Consider the following 16656-nt stretch of genomic DNA (forward strand, 5'->3'; position numbering starts at 1 on the left):
GCCCCATATTGCTGATTTCCCTTGTATTTTTTTTCTTTTAATGTTGTCACGCTTGGACCTGATGTGTTGCACCGTATTTTCAGTTTCAGCCCAGTTCGGTTTTTTGCTGTGCTAGGAATCTTGCTAATTTTCAGAAAAATCAACATATTTTCAAATGCCCGTAGTTTCTAATCCATGCATCGGATTGCAATGAGTTATATATGTTTTTTGGCTAGAATTTCGCGTAGATTAATATTTTCCATTTCTCATGCATAATTAGATCTGTTTAGTGTGTTGTTTGCATCGGTTTGTGTGTCGACGTGTTGAAAACGGTTTAGGTCGTAACTATTTGACCGTAGCTCCGTTCGAGATGTGCCATATATGTAAATGGACCTGAACGATGAGTAGAATCACGTGAACCACTTTGTTTTGCCGTTTGACAAATCTAAAATGTGATTAGGACAAATCTAGACAGAATTAAGATTTAACACGTGGGGTCATTTCGGAGATGCTATATGTCGTTTCAGGCCTCATTTAAAATGCCTAGATAGGTAGTTTAATTTGTGCTTCACCCCTTGCCATGTTAACAACATTTTAATATTGCCGTGTAAATAAATGGGAGTGAATTAAATAATTAAACGTGGAGTTTCGTCAATATGCAACTCGTTGCATATTGAACTTCACTTAATGTGTAGTGTTTGAGTGTTGTGAATTGCCATGCCATGCCTTGCATATCTTATCCGTTCATGCATCATATGTGTTGCATCTGTCGTGTATAAGTTGTGGTGAATATCTTTCGTTGATTCTTGTTTCCGGTTTCCTGCGTCTCGATAGAGTTCCGCAAGCGTGTCGGAAAGTGAGGACCCGTTCAACTACATTGGTTCGTTTGCTTCACGGTGTCGTTCTTCTTCCAAGCGGGATCTCAGGAAAGATGACCATTTACCCATATACCATTACTATCATTGCCATGCTAGTGTTATCGTTTCTATCGTTATTGTCTTGCTGCCCACCACTTGTTAAATATCAGCCTCTCAACATTGCCATGAAAACCTTCTACCTGTTCACCACCTAGCAAACCACTGATTGGCTATGTTACCGCTTGCTTTACACTTTGTTTGCGTTCCAAGTTGCAGGTGCATTGCTTCCATGTGAAAACATGGGTTCCTTGATATATCACCATATTAATGGTATTTAATTTAATGCACCTATATACTTGGTAAAAGGTGGAAGGCTCGCCTTTCTAGCCTGGTGTTTTGTTCCACCTTTGCCCCCTTAGTTTCGGCTACCGGTGTTATGTTCCATATTTGAGCGCTCCTAACACGACCGGGGTTGTTATGGGGACCCCCTTGATAATTCATCTTAGATTAAAGCTGGTCTGGCAAGGCCCAATTTTGGTACTACATTTTCCTAATAACCTAATAAAACTGCATAGGGGCTTTCCGGACCCCGAGGATAATTTAATCAACCCCCCGGGCCAGTGCTCCGCATGAGTGTTGGTCCACCCACCTAGCAGTCGGCGGTGCCACCTCGGGACAACTCGAACCGTCGACTATGCATAGACGGTGTGTCCTGAGAACGAGATACGCGGCTCCTATCGGGTTCGTCGACACACCGGGTGGCCTTGCCGGATTAGTTTTACCTTTGACGAAATATCTTGTGCATCGGGATTCCAGTGATGCTTTGGGTAATCTCAGAGTTGAGATTTTCCACTAAGAAGTCCGATGAGATCGCGAGCTTTGTGATCGAGGATTTCTATGCGGCTTGTGGTAATTTGTGATGGACTAGTTGGAGGACCCCTGCAGGGTTAAATCTTTTCGGAAAGCCATGCCCGCGGTTATGTGGCAACGTGGAAACTTTGTTTAACACTGGTTCTAGATAACATGAAGTTAACTTAATTAAAATATGCCAACCGTGTGTGTAACCATGGCTGTCTCTTTCGTGAGTTCCTTCTCCGATTGAGGACACGGTGGGGTTATCTCTGACGTAGGTAGGTTATTAGGATCATTCATTTGATCATTAGTAGCTCACGTCCGTTATGCGTAGATCTTCCCCTCTTATTTCCTGTACTCGTAAGTTTTAGCCACCTCATATATGCTTAGCCACTGCTGCAACCTCACCACTTAACCATGCCTCACCCATTAAGCTTTGCTAGTCTTGATACCTTTGGAAATGAGATTGCTGATTCCCCTATGGCTCACAGATTACTACAACACCAGTTGCATGTACAGGTAAAGGTTACTTGACGCGAGCGCGTTGATTGTTCATTTGGAGTTGCTTCTTCTTCTTCTTCTTCATCGATCTAGGATGGGTTCCAGGCCGGCAGCCTGGGATAGCAAGGATGGACGTCGTTCTTCTTTTCTCGTTTGTTTTCGTCCGTAGTCGGAACCTACTCTTCTACATGATGTTGATGTATTGTACTGATGTGACTCTGATGTAGCTTGTGAGGAGTGTAAGCCAATTCTATTTATATATCTCTTCTTTTCAGTAGATGTACTTTTAACGATATCCATTCTTGCGACACGATGAGATGCGCTTCTATCCCTGACGAGGCCCTCGTGCCAAATTGAGGATAGGGTCGCATCTTGGGCGTGACAGGAGCCGTGCCCGTTGGTGTTGAAGGAGGCTAGCCCGCGGCAGGAGGTTGAATCATGGGCATACATCAGTGTTGGAGGAGGCAGACTAGCAGTTATGGATGGGTGAGACTATCGTCCGTGGCACATGGTGTGTGGCTAGGTTGGCGACTTGGTGGCTGGTGGCATGCACAGCGGCGTGGTAGAGGGCCGTGCCGGTGGAGAGGTGGCTGACGATGGCATGCTAGCGGCAAGCGGCGACTTGCGCGGTCCAGACGAGGTGGTGGGTGGGGGATAGGCATCGGTTGGTGGTGCTGGCGGGATGGATGATCGAGGCAGTTGCTATCTAGACAAACGATGGACGGTGCGCTCTTAAACATTGCAGTGAACATGGAAGTTTATAGGACAATGACTGCATCTGTTACTCATGAATTTATTTGAGGGAGAAGATGAATCAGAATTGAAGATGGAAACCAATGGGCAGATGAGTTAACAAGGGGATTATTTTCCGGTGGGGAGAGGGAGAGTGGGTGCGGGTGAGGGAAAACAGTTCTTTTTCCACCACCAGGGGAATCACACCGATTGATTGCTTTTGAAAACTGAATAATGAGGTGGCACATAGATGATGTGGATGTTGTGCATGGTGAAAGAATAAGGAGTAGTGGGGAGGAACTTCTTAAGAATGGTAGATTACTTTTGGTGATGCTACTAAATTGCTTGATAATATTATGGCTAAATATTAACAATGGCATACTTAAAGAGCTCCTGCTAGTAAAAAGGTTTATTCTTTTTAAGAAATAGGTGCTTTGAGTGGAAAAGATGATGCTCTTATGAAATTGGTCGCTAGTAAGCATGCTCCTATTGATTCTAATAATATGCCTTTGTCTACTTTGATTGAGAAAAATAATGATCCCGTAGATGTGAATATTGTCTCGCGAAACAATTTTAATAATAATCCTTATAGGAATTTTTTTAATCCTAGGCCGTATCCGGGAAGTTCTTCAAATAATTATGGTAATACCAATGGTAATTCTCGTAATAATAATGCTAGGATATCCTCTGTTCACGAGAGTAATATTAAGGAATTTATCAGTGTGCAAAAAGCTTTCAATACTACGATAGAAGAAAAGTTGAATAAGATTGATGATATGTCTAGAAGCATTGATAGAATTTCGCATGATGTAGAAAATATCGAGAATAATTTTTTTCCAAAGGTTTATATTAATGAATCAATTAAAGCTTTATATGTTTCCATAGATAAAAGTAAGAAAAGAACCTCTATGCTTAGAGCTAAAAGTGAATTTCTAAAAAGAACGTTTCCCGATTACTTTCATAAACATGATGAAGAGATTAAAATGATTGGTGTTTCTTCTATTTATTATCTGTTTAATAATGTTAAAATTAATGAGGAGGGAACTTAAGAAGTGTCAACTTTAGCTAGAGGGCGTTCCCATGATTTTAAGTGTGAAAATCTTATTGACAAAATTGGTAAAAGTGGTATTCAAGAGGTCAAAACTTTAGGTACTCATGCTCCCACTATTTCAGATTGATTTTTATTTTACTTTGAGAGATGTTATATAATTGAGTGTATTTCTGTGCTGCAATCTATGATAAATTCACCCAATGACTATGAACAAAATAAAGCTTTTACTAAACATATTTCAGATGCGGTTGTAAAAGCTTTGGAAGAAAAGTTAGAGATAGAGATTTCAATTCCTAGAAAATTACATGATGAATTGGAACCCACCATTAAGATCAAAATTAAGAATTTTGAGTTCAATGCTTTATCTCATTTGGGTGCTAGTGTTTACACAATTCCGAAATCTTTTTGTGATGTGCTTGGTCTCACCAATATTGAAGAACGTTCTCGCAATTTGCACTTGGCATATTCTAATATTAAAAAACCAATGGGAAGAATTAATGATGTTTTTATTCTTGAAAATTGGAATTATGTGCCCATAGATTTTATTCTTCTCGATATTGAGTGCAATCTGTCTTGTCCAATAATTTTTTATGGTTCCATGCTATTATCTTGTCAACTTTGGATGTTTTGTATGCATTTTATATCTTTTTTGGACTAACCTATTAACTCAATGCCAAGTGCGAGTTTTAAACGGAGTCCAAACGAAAAAAAATCTTTGAAATGATTTTTTCCGGAACAGAAGATACGCAGGGAGCTTGAGAACCAAGGCAACGTGTCCCGGCGGAGGCCACAAGCCCCCTAGCCGCAGCCTGGGGGCGCGCCTAGAAGGCTTGTGGGCCCCCCGTGGCTCCTTTTCCCTACCTCTTCCACCTATAAATTCCCTAAAAATCTAAAACCACGAAAGGGAGCCACGAGAATACTTTTCCGCCGCCGCAAGCTTCTGTCTCCGCAAGATCCCATGTGGGGCACGTTCTAGTGCCCTGTCGGAGGGGTGATTCGGACACGGAGGACTTCTTCATTAGCACCATTGCCTCTCCGATGATGCGTGAGTAGTTCACCACAGACCTGTTGGAAATATTCCCTAGAGGCAATAATAAAATGGTTATTATCATATTTCCTTGTTCATGATAATCGTCTATTGTTCATGCTATAATTGTATTAACAGGAAATAGTAATACATGTGTGAATAAATAGATCACAATGTGTCCCTAGCAAGCCTCTAGTTGGCTAGCTCGTTAGTCAATAAATGATCATGGTTTCCTGGTCATGGGCATTAAATGTCGTTGATAACGGGATCACATCATTGGGAGAATGATGTGATGGACAAGACCCAATCCTAAGCATAGCACTAGATCGTATTGTTCGTATGCTAAAGCTTTTCTAATGTCAAGTGTCTATTCCTTCGACCGTGAGATTGTGCAACTCCCAGATACCGTACGAGTGCTTTGGGTGTATCAAACATCACAACATAATTGGGTGACTATAAAGGTGCACTACGGGTATCTCCGAAAGTGTCTGTTGGGTTGGTACAAATCGAGATCGGGATCTGTCACTCTATGTGACGGAGAGGTATCTCTGGGCCCACTCGGTAGAACATCATCATGAGCTCAATGTGACTAAGGAGTTAGTCACACGATGACGTGCTACGGAACGAGTAAATAGACTTACCGGTAACGAGATTGAACAAGGTATAGGTATACCGACGTTCCAATCTCGGGCAAGTTCTATACCGACAGACAAGGGGAAATGTATACGGGATTGATTGAATCCTTTGCATCGTGGTTCATCCGATGAGATCGTCATGGAGCTAGTGGGAGCCACCATGGGTATCCAGACCCCGCTGATGGTTATTGGCCAGAGAGGTGTCTCGGTCATGTCTACCTGTCTCCCGAAGTTGTAGGGTCTAAACACTTAAGGTTCGATGACGCTAGGGTTATATGGAATTGTTATACGAGGTTATCGAAAGTTGTTTGGAGTCCCGGATGAGATCCCGGACGTCACAAGGAGCTCCAGAATGGTCCGGAGGTAAACATTGATATATAGGACGGATGGTTTCGGACACCGGAAGTGTTTCGGGCATCACCGGTAACGTACCGGGACCACCGGGACCACCAGAGCTGGCCCCGGGGGACCACCGAAGGGGGACAACGACTCCGGGAGGCTAGATGGGCCAAGTGGGGAAGGGAACCAGCCCCTAGGTGGGCTTGTGTGCCCCCTCACTCAGCCCATGGCGCACGAAGACGGGAGAGGGGGGGAACCCTAGCTCAGGTGGGCCTATGGCCCACCAGAGGGGTGCGCCACCCCTCCTCCTTGCCCTGGGCGCCGCCCCCTCTCCCATCTGAGGCTGCCGCACCCCTAGGGGGTGGGAACCCTAAGGGCTGCGCCCCCTCCCCCTCCCCGTATATATAGTTGAGGTTTCGGGGCTGTTTCGCACACGGTTTTCTCTCTTTCTCGGCGCAGCCCTGCCCTTCTTCCTCCTCCTCTCTGCCGGTGCTTGGCGAAGCCCTGCCGGAGACCTCGTCTCTCCAGCAACACCACGCAGTCGTGATGCTAGAGTTATTCCCCAACCTCTCCCTCCTCCTTGCTGGATCAAGGTGCGGGAGACGTCACCGGGCTACACGTGTCTTGAACGCGGAGGTGTCGTAGTTCGGCACTAGATCGGAATCACACCCCGATCTGAATCGCCACGAGTACGACTCCATCAACCGTGTTCTAGTAACGCTTCCGCTTAGCGATCTTCAAAGGTATGAAGATGCACTCACCCCTCTCTCGTTGCTGGTCTCTCCATAGGAAGATCTGAATATGCGTAGGAAAATTTTGAATTTATGCTACGTTACCCCAACAAGACCTTCGGGTCCATAGCTAGTAGCTAGATGGCTTCTTCTCTCTCTTGGATCTTCAATACAAAGTTCTCCATGATCTTCATGGAGATCTATCTGATGTAATCTTCTTTTGCGGTGTGTTTGTCGAGATCCGATGAATTGTGGATTTATGATCAGATTGTCTATGATTATTATTTGAGTCTCCTCTGATCTATTATATGCATTATTTTGTATCCTTGTAATTATCTTCGAGTTGTGGTTTACGTTTGGCTAACTTAATCTATAATTCTTGCAATGGGAGAAGTGCTTGGTTTTGGGTTCATACCGTGCGGTGACCTCACCCAGTGACAGAAGGGGTAGCGAGGCACGCATCATGTTGTTGCCATCAAGGGTAAAAAGATGGGGTTTATATCTATTGCATGAATTTATCCCTCTACATCATGTCATCTTGCTTAAGGCGTTACAACGTTTGTCATCAACTTAATACACTAGATGCATGTTGGATAGCGGTCGATGTGTGGAGTAATAGTAGTACATGCACACAGTATCGGTCTACTTGTCTCGGACGTGATGCCTATATGTATGATCATTACCTTAGATATCGTAATGACTTTGCGCAGTTCTATCAATTGCTCGACAATAATTTGTTCACCCACCGTAACACTTGCTATCTTGAGAGAAGCCTCTAGTGAACACTATGGCCCCCGGGTCTACTTCACTTCATATTTTCAGATCTACACTTTCACTTTGTTGCACTTTCCGCCTTCAGATCCCACTTTGCAATCAAGCATGAAGGGATTGACAACTCCTTGATAGCGTTGGGTGCAAGTTTGTTGTTTTTGCGCATGTACTTTGGAGACTTGCCTTGGTACTCCTACTGGATTGATACCTTGGTTCTCAAACTGAGGGAAATACTTACTGCTACTGTGCTGCCTCACCCTTTCCTCTTCAAGGGAAAAAACAACGCAAGCTTAAGAGGTAGCAAGAAGAATTTCTAGCACCGTTGCCGGAGAGTATCAAGTCAAGAATAGTCTCCCGTCAACGTGCCAATTTCTTGCGGCGTTGCCGGGAGTATCAAGTCAAGAATAGTCTTCCTCCAACGTGTGAATTTCTCGCACCGGGGACTATTCTAAGTGATGCTTATCCAAGTAATTTTCGCAAACTCATCTCTTGCATTTACTTTTTTGCCTCTCGTTTTCCTCTCCCCCACTTCTGAAAAGCAAAAATTACAAAAAATATATTTGCCTTTTTCGTTCGGCCTTTTCTTTCGCTTGCTTTCTGTTTGCTTGTGTGGGATAGTCTACCTATCCTTATGGCTAGTCCTATCGCTTGGAATGATACTCCCGAGAGCGAATTTCTTAATTTCAAACAGAATGAGGGAGAAAATTTAAAGGATGCTTGGTATAGGATTTGCAATGCTCAGAGTAGATCTACTCGTAAGCAATCTACTACCGTTCTGCTTCGCAACTTTTATGTGGGAATATCCCCTTGGAATAGGTATGTTCATGACACAATCGTGGGCGCAAATTTCTTGGGTACCCATACCATTGATTCTTACGGTGCCTTAATAAATTTGGTAGGCTCACCCCCACTCATGGTTAATGGAACTACATTAAGCTTGGAACATGTGATGCCTAGGCTGGATATTATTGAAAATAAAGTGGCTACAAGTGTACTCACTGAAAATTTGGATAAAAATATCCACAATATAATCTCTCAGTATGGATCCAAGGTGGGAAAGACTTTGAAAAATTTAAAGGAGAGGGAACCCAAAGTTAACAAAAAACTAGGTCATGATTCTGCTAGAATTGGCAAGCTAGAGGATGTTATAACCAACTTGGGTTCCCCTTTTGCCGCTGTTCAGAACACTCCAAATTTTGCCCACAATAAATCCACCAAGTTTGTTTTTGTTCCTAAAAATAGTGGTGAACCATCAAGTAAGAGAGATGAAGATCTTAAAGTGTTGAGTGCTCATCCTACTTATGGTTTGAGCACCAAAGACGATGATACTTGATGTTATCGCCTTATGCCTAGCTAAGGGCGTTAAACAATAGCGCTTGTTGGGAGGCAACCCAATGAATTTATCTTTGCCTTTTGCTTTCTGCTTTGTTGTGTCCACACCATCATAATTCTGTTATGATTGTGTTTTTTGTGTTTCTTTTTGTGTTTGTGCCAAGTAAAACCTTTATGACCAGTTTTGGTGATGGTTGTTTGATCTAGCTGAAAAAGACATAAACTTTATGCTCATGAAATTATTTTTAATTCCTATCCAGAAAGAGATTTTGAGTTGATTTTTTTTGCTGCTGGTTGATACGGCAATTTCCCTAATTGTCACAATTGTTCAGAATTTTTGAGATAACATAAGTATACGAAGTATACAAATTGCTACAGACTGGTCTGTTTTTGACAGTTTCTGTTTTTATTGTGTTGATTGCTTATTTTGATGAAACTATGGATAGTATCGGGGGATACTAGCCAGGGAAAAGTTATAATACAATAATCTAACACCAATATAAATAGAAATCAAGTTTTCTACAATACCTAAAGAGGTGGTGGTTTGTTTTCTTATGCTAATGATATCACGAGTTTCTGTTTAAGTTTTGTGTTGTGAAGTTTTCAAGTTTTGGGTGATGTTCTCATGGACAATGGGATAAATAGTGGAAAGAGCTCAAGCTTGGGTATGCCCAAGGCATCCCAAGCCAAATTCAAGGACAGTAAAAATCTTAAGCTTGGGGATGCCCCGGAAAGGATCCCCTCTTTCGTCTTCAATCCATCGGTAACATTACTTGGAGCTATATTTTTATTCACCACATGATATGTGTTTTGCTTGGAGCGTCGTGTATTATAGGAGTCTTTTATTTTTGTTGTGTCACAATCATCCTTGCTGCAGACCTTTTTGAGAGATACACGCACTCATCGTGAAATTGCTAGAATACTCTTTGAGCTTCGCTTATGTCTTTTGAGTTAGGTAATTTAGCTCGCATGTGCTTCACTTATATCTTTTGAGCTAGATAACTTTGCTCTAGTGCTTCACTTAGATCTTTTTAGAGCACGGTGGTGTCATATATTGGAGAAATAAGAACTCTCGATCTTCACTTTTATCTTTTTGAGAGTGCTCTCTCTGAGTAACTTGGTAGTTGGCTTGTGCTATGAAAGTAGTCGTAAAGTTGATAGGCAGCGAAAGAGGATACAATAAAAACTTCCATATTCATGTGCATTGATTAGTAAGAGAAGTTTGATTCCCCTGAATTAGTTTTGAGACATGGATTTGGTGATATTAGAGTTATGTTAGTAGGGTGTCGTGAATCTAGAAATACTTGTTTTGAAGTTAGTGATTCCCGTAGGATGCACGTATGGTGAACCGCTATGTTAGGAAGTCGGAGCATAATTGATTTATTGATTGTCATCCTTTGTGTGGCGGTCGGGATCGCGCGATGTTTAACACCTACCAACCCTTCCCCTAGGAGTATGCGTTTAGCACTTTGTTTTGATTACTAATAATACTTTTGCAATAAGTATATGAGTTCTTCATGACTAATGTGAGTCCATGGTATAGATGCACTTTCACCTGCCATCGTTGCTAACTTCTCTAGTGTCGCAACTTTCGTCGGTGCAAAAAACCACCATATACGTTCCTCAAAACAGCCACCATACCTACCTATTATGGCATTTTCATAGCCATTCCGAGATATATTGCCATGCAACTCCCACCGTTCCGTCTCATGACTTGTGCCATCACTTTCAGATTACCATTGCATCATCGTAAGATAGCTAGCGATATGTTTCAATGTCATACGCTAAGCTATATCGTTGCAAATCCCGGCACACTGTCGGAGGCATTTCCTATAGAGTCATGATTGCTCTAAGTGTTGAGTTGTGAGTAAATAAAAGTGTGATGATCATCATTATTAGAGCATTGTCTCATGTGAGGAAAAATGAAAAGAGGCCAAAGTTGGCCACACAAAAAAAATGAAAAGAGGCCAAAGAACCGAAACAAAACAAATGAGAGAAAAAGAGAGAAGGGACAATGCTACTATCTTTTTCCACAGTTGAGCTTCATAATAGCACCATGTTCTTCATGATTGAGAGTCTCTTGTTTTGACACTTCCATATACTAGTGGGAATCCTCATTATATAACTTGGCTTGTATATTCCAATGATGGGCTTCCTCAAAATTGCCCTAGGTCTTCGTGAGCAAGCAAGTTGGATGCACACCCACTAGTTCTCCTTTTGAGCTTTCATACACTTATAGCTCTAAGTGCATCTGTTACATGGTAATCCCTACTCATTCACAGTTATATTTATTGATGGGTATCTCCATAGCCCATTGATACGCCGAGTCGATGTGACCATCTCCTCCTTTTTTCCTCACAACATCCACCACACTCTATTCCACCTATAGTGCTATATCCATGGCTCACACTCATGTATTGCGTGAGAGTTAAAAAGGTTTGAGAAAGTAAGAGTGCGAAAACAATTACTTGGCCAATACCGAGGTTGTGCATGATTTAAATTCGTTGTGTGGGGATGTTGGAGCATAGCCAGACTGTATGATTTTGTAGGTATAACTTTCTTTGGCCTTGTTATTTCCAAAGTTTATGATTACCTTGCTAGTTTGCTTGAAGTATTATTGTTTTCATGTCAATAGCAAACTATTGTTTTAAATCTTACGGATTTGAACATTCATGTCACATGAAAGAAGTGGCAAAGGACAAATATGTTAGGTAGCATTCCACATCAAAAAATTAGTCTTTGTCACTCCTGTACTTGAGGACGAGCAGGAATTAAGCTTGGGGATGCTTGATACGTCTCCAACGTATCTATAATTTTTTATGGTTTCATTCTATTATATTGTCAACTTTGGATGTTTTGTATGCATTTTATACCTTTTTTGGGACTAACCTATTAACTCAGTGCCAAGTGCCAGTTCCTATTTTTTCCATGTTTTTGACCCTTTTCAGAGAATAATTTTAAACGGAGTCCAAACGGAAAAAAAAATCTTCGGAATGATTTTTTTCCGGAACAGAAGATATGCAGGGAGCTTGAGAACCAAGGCAAAGGGTCCCGGGGCAGGCCACAAGCCCCCTAGCCGCGGCCTGGGGGCGCACTAGCAGGCTCGTGGCCCCCCCCCGTGGCTCCTTTGCCCTACCTCTTCCACCTATAAATTCCCTAAAAATCTGAAACCATGGAAGAGTGCCACGAAAATACTTTTCCGCCATCGCAAGCTTCTGTCTCCGCAAGATCCCATCTCGGGCACGTTCTGGTGCCCTGTCGGAGGGGGATTCGGATACAGAGGGCTTGTTCATCAACACCATTGCCTCTCCGATCATGCGTGAGTAGTTCACCACAGACCTTCGGGTCCATAGCTAGTAGCTAGATGGCTTCTTCTCTCTCTTGGATCTTCAATACAAAGTTCTCCGTGATCTTCATGGAGATCTATCCGACGTAATCTTATTTTGCGGTGTGTTTGTGGAGATCCTATGAATTGTGGATTTATGATCAGATTATCTATGATTATTATTTGAGTCTCCTGTGATCTCTTATATGCATTATTTTGTATCCTTGTAATTCTCTTCGAGTTGTGGGTATTGTTTGGCCAACTTGATCTATAATTTTTGCAATGGGAGAAGTGCTTGGTGTTGGGTTCATATCGTGCGGTGACCTCACCCAGTGACAGAAGGGGTAGCGAGGCACGCATCGTGTTGTTGCCATCAAGGGTAAAAAGACGGGCTTTATATCTATTGCATGAATGTATCCCTCTACATCATGTCATCTTGCTTAAGGCATTACTCCGTTTGTCATGAACTTAATACACTAGATGCATGCTGGATAGCGGTTGATGTGGGGAGTAATAGTAGTAGATGCAGACAGTATTAGTCTACTTGTCTCGGTCGTGATGCCTATATGTATGATCATTACCTTAAATATCATCATGACTTTGCGCGGTTCTATCAATTGCTCGACAGTAATTTGTTCACCCAGTGTAATACTTGCTATCTTGAGAGAAGCCTCTAGTGAACACTATGTCCCCCGGGTCTACTTCACTTCATATATTCAGCTCTACACTTTCACTTTATTGCACTTTCCGCCTTCAGATCTAACTTTGCAATCAATCGTGAAGGGATTGACAACCCCTTTATAGCTTTGGGTGCAAGTTGGTTGTTTTTGCGCACGTACTTCGGAGACTTGCCTTGGTACTCCTAGTGGATTGATACCTTGGTTCTTGAACTGAGGGAAATACTTACTGCTACTGTGCTACATCACCCTTTCCTCTTCAAGGGAAAAACCAATGCAAGCTCAAGAAGTAGCAGCGTCTAGTATAAAAAATCCTAAAAATCACAAAACTTCAAAAATTTCTGAATTGTTAAAACAAGATTAATATACAAATTCCCTATGTTTTCCTAATTTTTAGAATTTTTGGAGTTACAGAAGTATAAGTAAATTAAGAATCTTTATAGACTATTCTATTTTTAACGGATCTCACAAATTTTTTGCTGAGTTCTGTATGATAGAAGTTTTCAAGTTTTGAGTGAGATCACGATGGATGAAGGAATAAGTATTGATAAATGACTAATCTTGGGGATACCACATGGCACCCCAAGGCAATATCTAAGGAGTATTAAGCGGCTGAGCTGGGGGATGCCCCGGAAAGCATCCCCTCTTTCTTCTAATAACGAGTAGTAATTTTACATGGAGCTATATTTTTATTCATCACATATCATGAGTTTTTCTTGGAGCGTCTTGTCTCATTTGTGTCCTTGCTTTCTTTCATGGTTAATTTTTCATAATAAACCTTGTTGTACACACCCATTTGAGTGAGCTAAATTATGCTATGATTTGTAAGAATCACTCTCTATGCTTCAGTTAATTTTTTTAGCCATGGAATTACTGAAGTACTTCACTTATATCTTTTTGAGCACGTGGTGCTGCTATTTTGAATAAATTTGCTCTAATGCTTAACTTAGATTATTTTGAGAGTTGCTGAAATTTTGAAAAAACCCTCTCTTGCTTCACTTATATAATTTTGAGAGTTGAAATTTTTAAACTTGTGCTCTCGTTCTTCACTTATACTTTTTTGAGAGATTGCTATTTGTATTGGCAATTTTCTTTAAATGAAAACTAGTTCCAAAGTGATGAATGTCCAGGAAAGATATAATAAAAAACTTTCATGAAGATCATTGGATATTAAGCTTGATTCTTTGCAATAGTTTTGTGATATGAAGATAGTAATACGTGAGTCATGTTGATGAGTAATTATGCTCTAGTAAGAATATTGGTGTTAAGGTTTGTGAGTCCCTATGCAAGCACTTGAAGTCAATAATCATGATATGAATTACATCCTACTTGTGTTGCATTATTCGGTGTTACTTATATTTAATGTTCACTTATGATGATTTTGTTCCTTGGTTGGGCGCTTCTCAATCTATTTGCTAGCCTTCACCTGTATTAAGCGGGAATACTGCTTGTGCATCCAAATCCTAAACCCAAAATTTTGTTGAATGAGTCCACCATTCCTACCTATATGTGGTATTTGAACACCATTCCAAGTAAATTTGAAAGTGCCAACTCTAATGTTCAAAATAAATTCATGTTTTCTCTGACTGTACCGCTCCTAAAGAGGCGTGGGTTGGCCGGTATCTTCCATGTTAAATAGGTTATTCTCAAGATGAGTGTTTATTCACTTATTATTGCATGAGAGTATGGAGGTAATAAGAATGCCAAGTCCAAAAAAGGAAAAAAATATTTTATGTGGTCAAATAATAAATTCCTTGGGAAGTGTTGGTTTCGACAATATCCATGGATACCGCTAGCCGTGGAATGTGGAAGAATGGTGGAAAAAGAGATAAACTATATTTATAGTTTGGGAACTGCCTATAATTTGTTTAGCATGGAGGATATTCGAAACTCTTAGTCGTTCCAATTGACAGTAAAAGCATACCACCTAAAAAAATTATCTCTAAGTTCTTCACTTTGAGCTCTAGCACCTCTACAAATCCCTGCTTCCCTCTGTGAAGGGCCTATCTATTTACTTTGTGCAACTTTTATTTCTGAAATTGAGTCTTTGTCCTGTCTTATAAAGCACCAACTAATGACCACCATTATCATAGTTGAGCACTAGATGTAGTTAATATTTGAGTGTGTTGTATTTATGGATCAATGATAGAGCATGATGGGCTACGGATATCTTTCTTTAGCGTTGATATTTTGAAAGACTTGGTTGCTCGTTGATATGCTTGAGTATTGAAATTTTCATGTCAACTTATAGACTGTTGCTTTGCATCATCTACAAGTCCATGTTGAATAGAAAAAGAATAAAATGTACATGTGAGGTTGCATTCCACATCAAAAATTCTATTTTTTTATCATTTACCTAATCGAGGACGAGCAGGAATTAAGCTTAGGGATGTTGATATGTCTCCAACGTATCTATAATTTTTGTTGTTCCATGCTGTTGTATTATCATTCTTGGATGTTTTATAATCATTTTATAGAATCTTTATATGAATTTTTGGGACTAACCTATTGACATAGTGCCTAGTGCCAGCTGCTATTTTTTGCTATTTTTTCCTTCGCAGAAAATCCATATCAGATGAGCTCCAATTACCACGCAACTATACGAAGATTTTTCTTGGACCATAAGGAAACTTGGGAGCCAAGAATGAGCAATAGACGAGGACCAAGGGGCCCACTAGACATCAGGGCGCGCCAGAGGCCCCTAGCGCGGCCCGATGAGTAGTAGGGCCCTCGGGCACCTCCTCCACCGCCTGTGAGCTCTATAAATACCCCAATATTCAAAAAAACCTAGAGGAGTTGAGGAAAAATCGTTTCAGCCGCCGCAAGTTCTAGAGCCACGAAATCCAATCTAGAGCCTGTTCGAGAGAGGAACACGATCATGGAGGGGTTCACTATCCTCATTGGTGCTCCTCCGATGATGTGTGAGTAGTTCATATCAGACCTACAGGTCCATAGGAAGTAGCAAGATGGCTTTCTCTCTCGTGTTGTTTCTCAATACAATGGTCTCTTGGAGATCCATATGATCTAATTCTTTATTTTGCGTTGTGTTTGTTGGGATCCGATAAATTGTGAGTTTATAATCAGATCTATGAAATCATATTCATTCTTGATTCTTATAACCTCGTATTTCTTCTCTGATATTTGGTTTTTGTCTAGCCAACTTGATCTTTTATATTGCAATGGGAAGAGGTGCTTTGTGATGGATTCGAACTTGCGGTGCTCAATCTCCGTAACTGTTCAAGAATTCGTCCAGTTAACCACTTAACTTGTAGATTAATCCCTACTCGCAAGGTCACTGAGTAGCCAATTAACTGATAAATCGCACGATTAATGGATTAAATGGCCGATTAACTTGTCGATTAACCCATTAATCCCTTACTCACCACCCAACCGAGCAGTTACCAGTTAACGATTTCCTCAACAATATTCTTAGTGACAGAAAGAGACATGATACACATGTATCGTTTCAATCAAGGATAAAATGATGGGGTCTATTCCTACATAAATAGATCTAGTCTACATCATGTCATCGTTATTAAGGCATTACTCCGTTTATGCATGAACTCAATACACTAGATGCATGTTGTATAGCGGTCGATGTGTGGAGTAATAGAAGTAGATTCAAACAGAAGTCGGCCTACTTATCTTGGACGTGATGCCTATATACATGATCATTTTCTTGAATATCTTCATAATTATTTTCTATTCTATCAATTTTCCAACAAAAATTTGTCTACCCGCCGTTATCTATTTCTCGAGAGAATCCTCTAGTGAAACCTACGCCCCCGAGGTCTACATCACATCATCTATTTGCAATCTCTACTTTGCTATTTGCGTTTATACTTTA

This window comes from Hordeum vulgare, chromosome 5H (genome assembly GCF_904849725.1).
Source record: "Hordeum vulgare subsp. vulgare chromosome 5H, MorexV3_pseudomolecules_assembly, whole genome shotgun sequence".
Lineage (NCBI taxonomy): Eukaryota > Viridiplantae > Streptophyta > Magnoliopsida > Poales > Poaceae > Hordeum > Hordeum vulgare.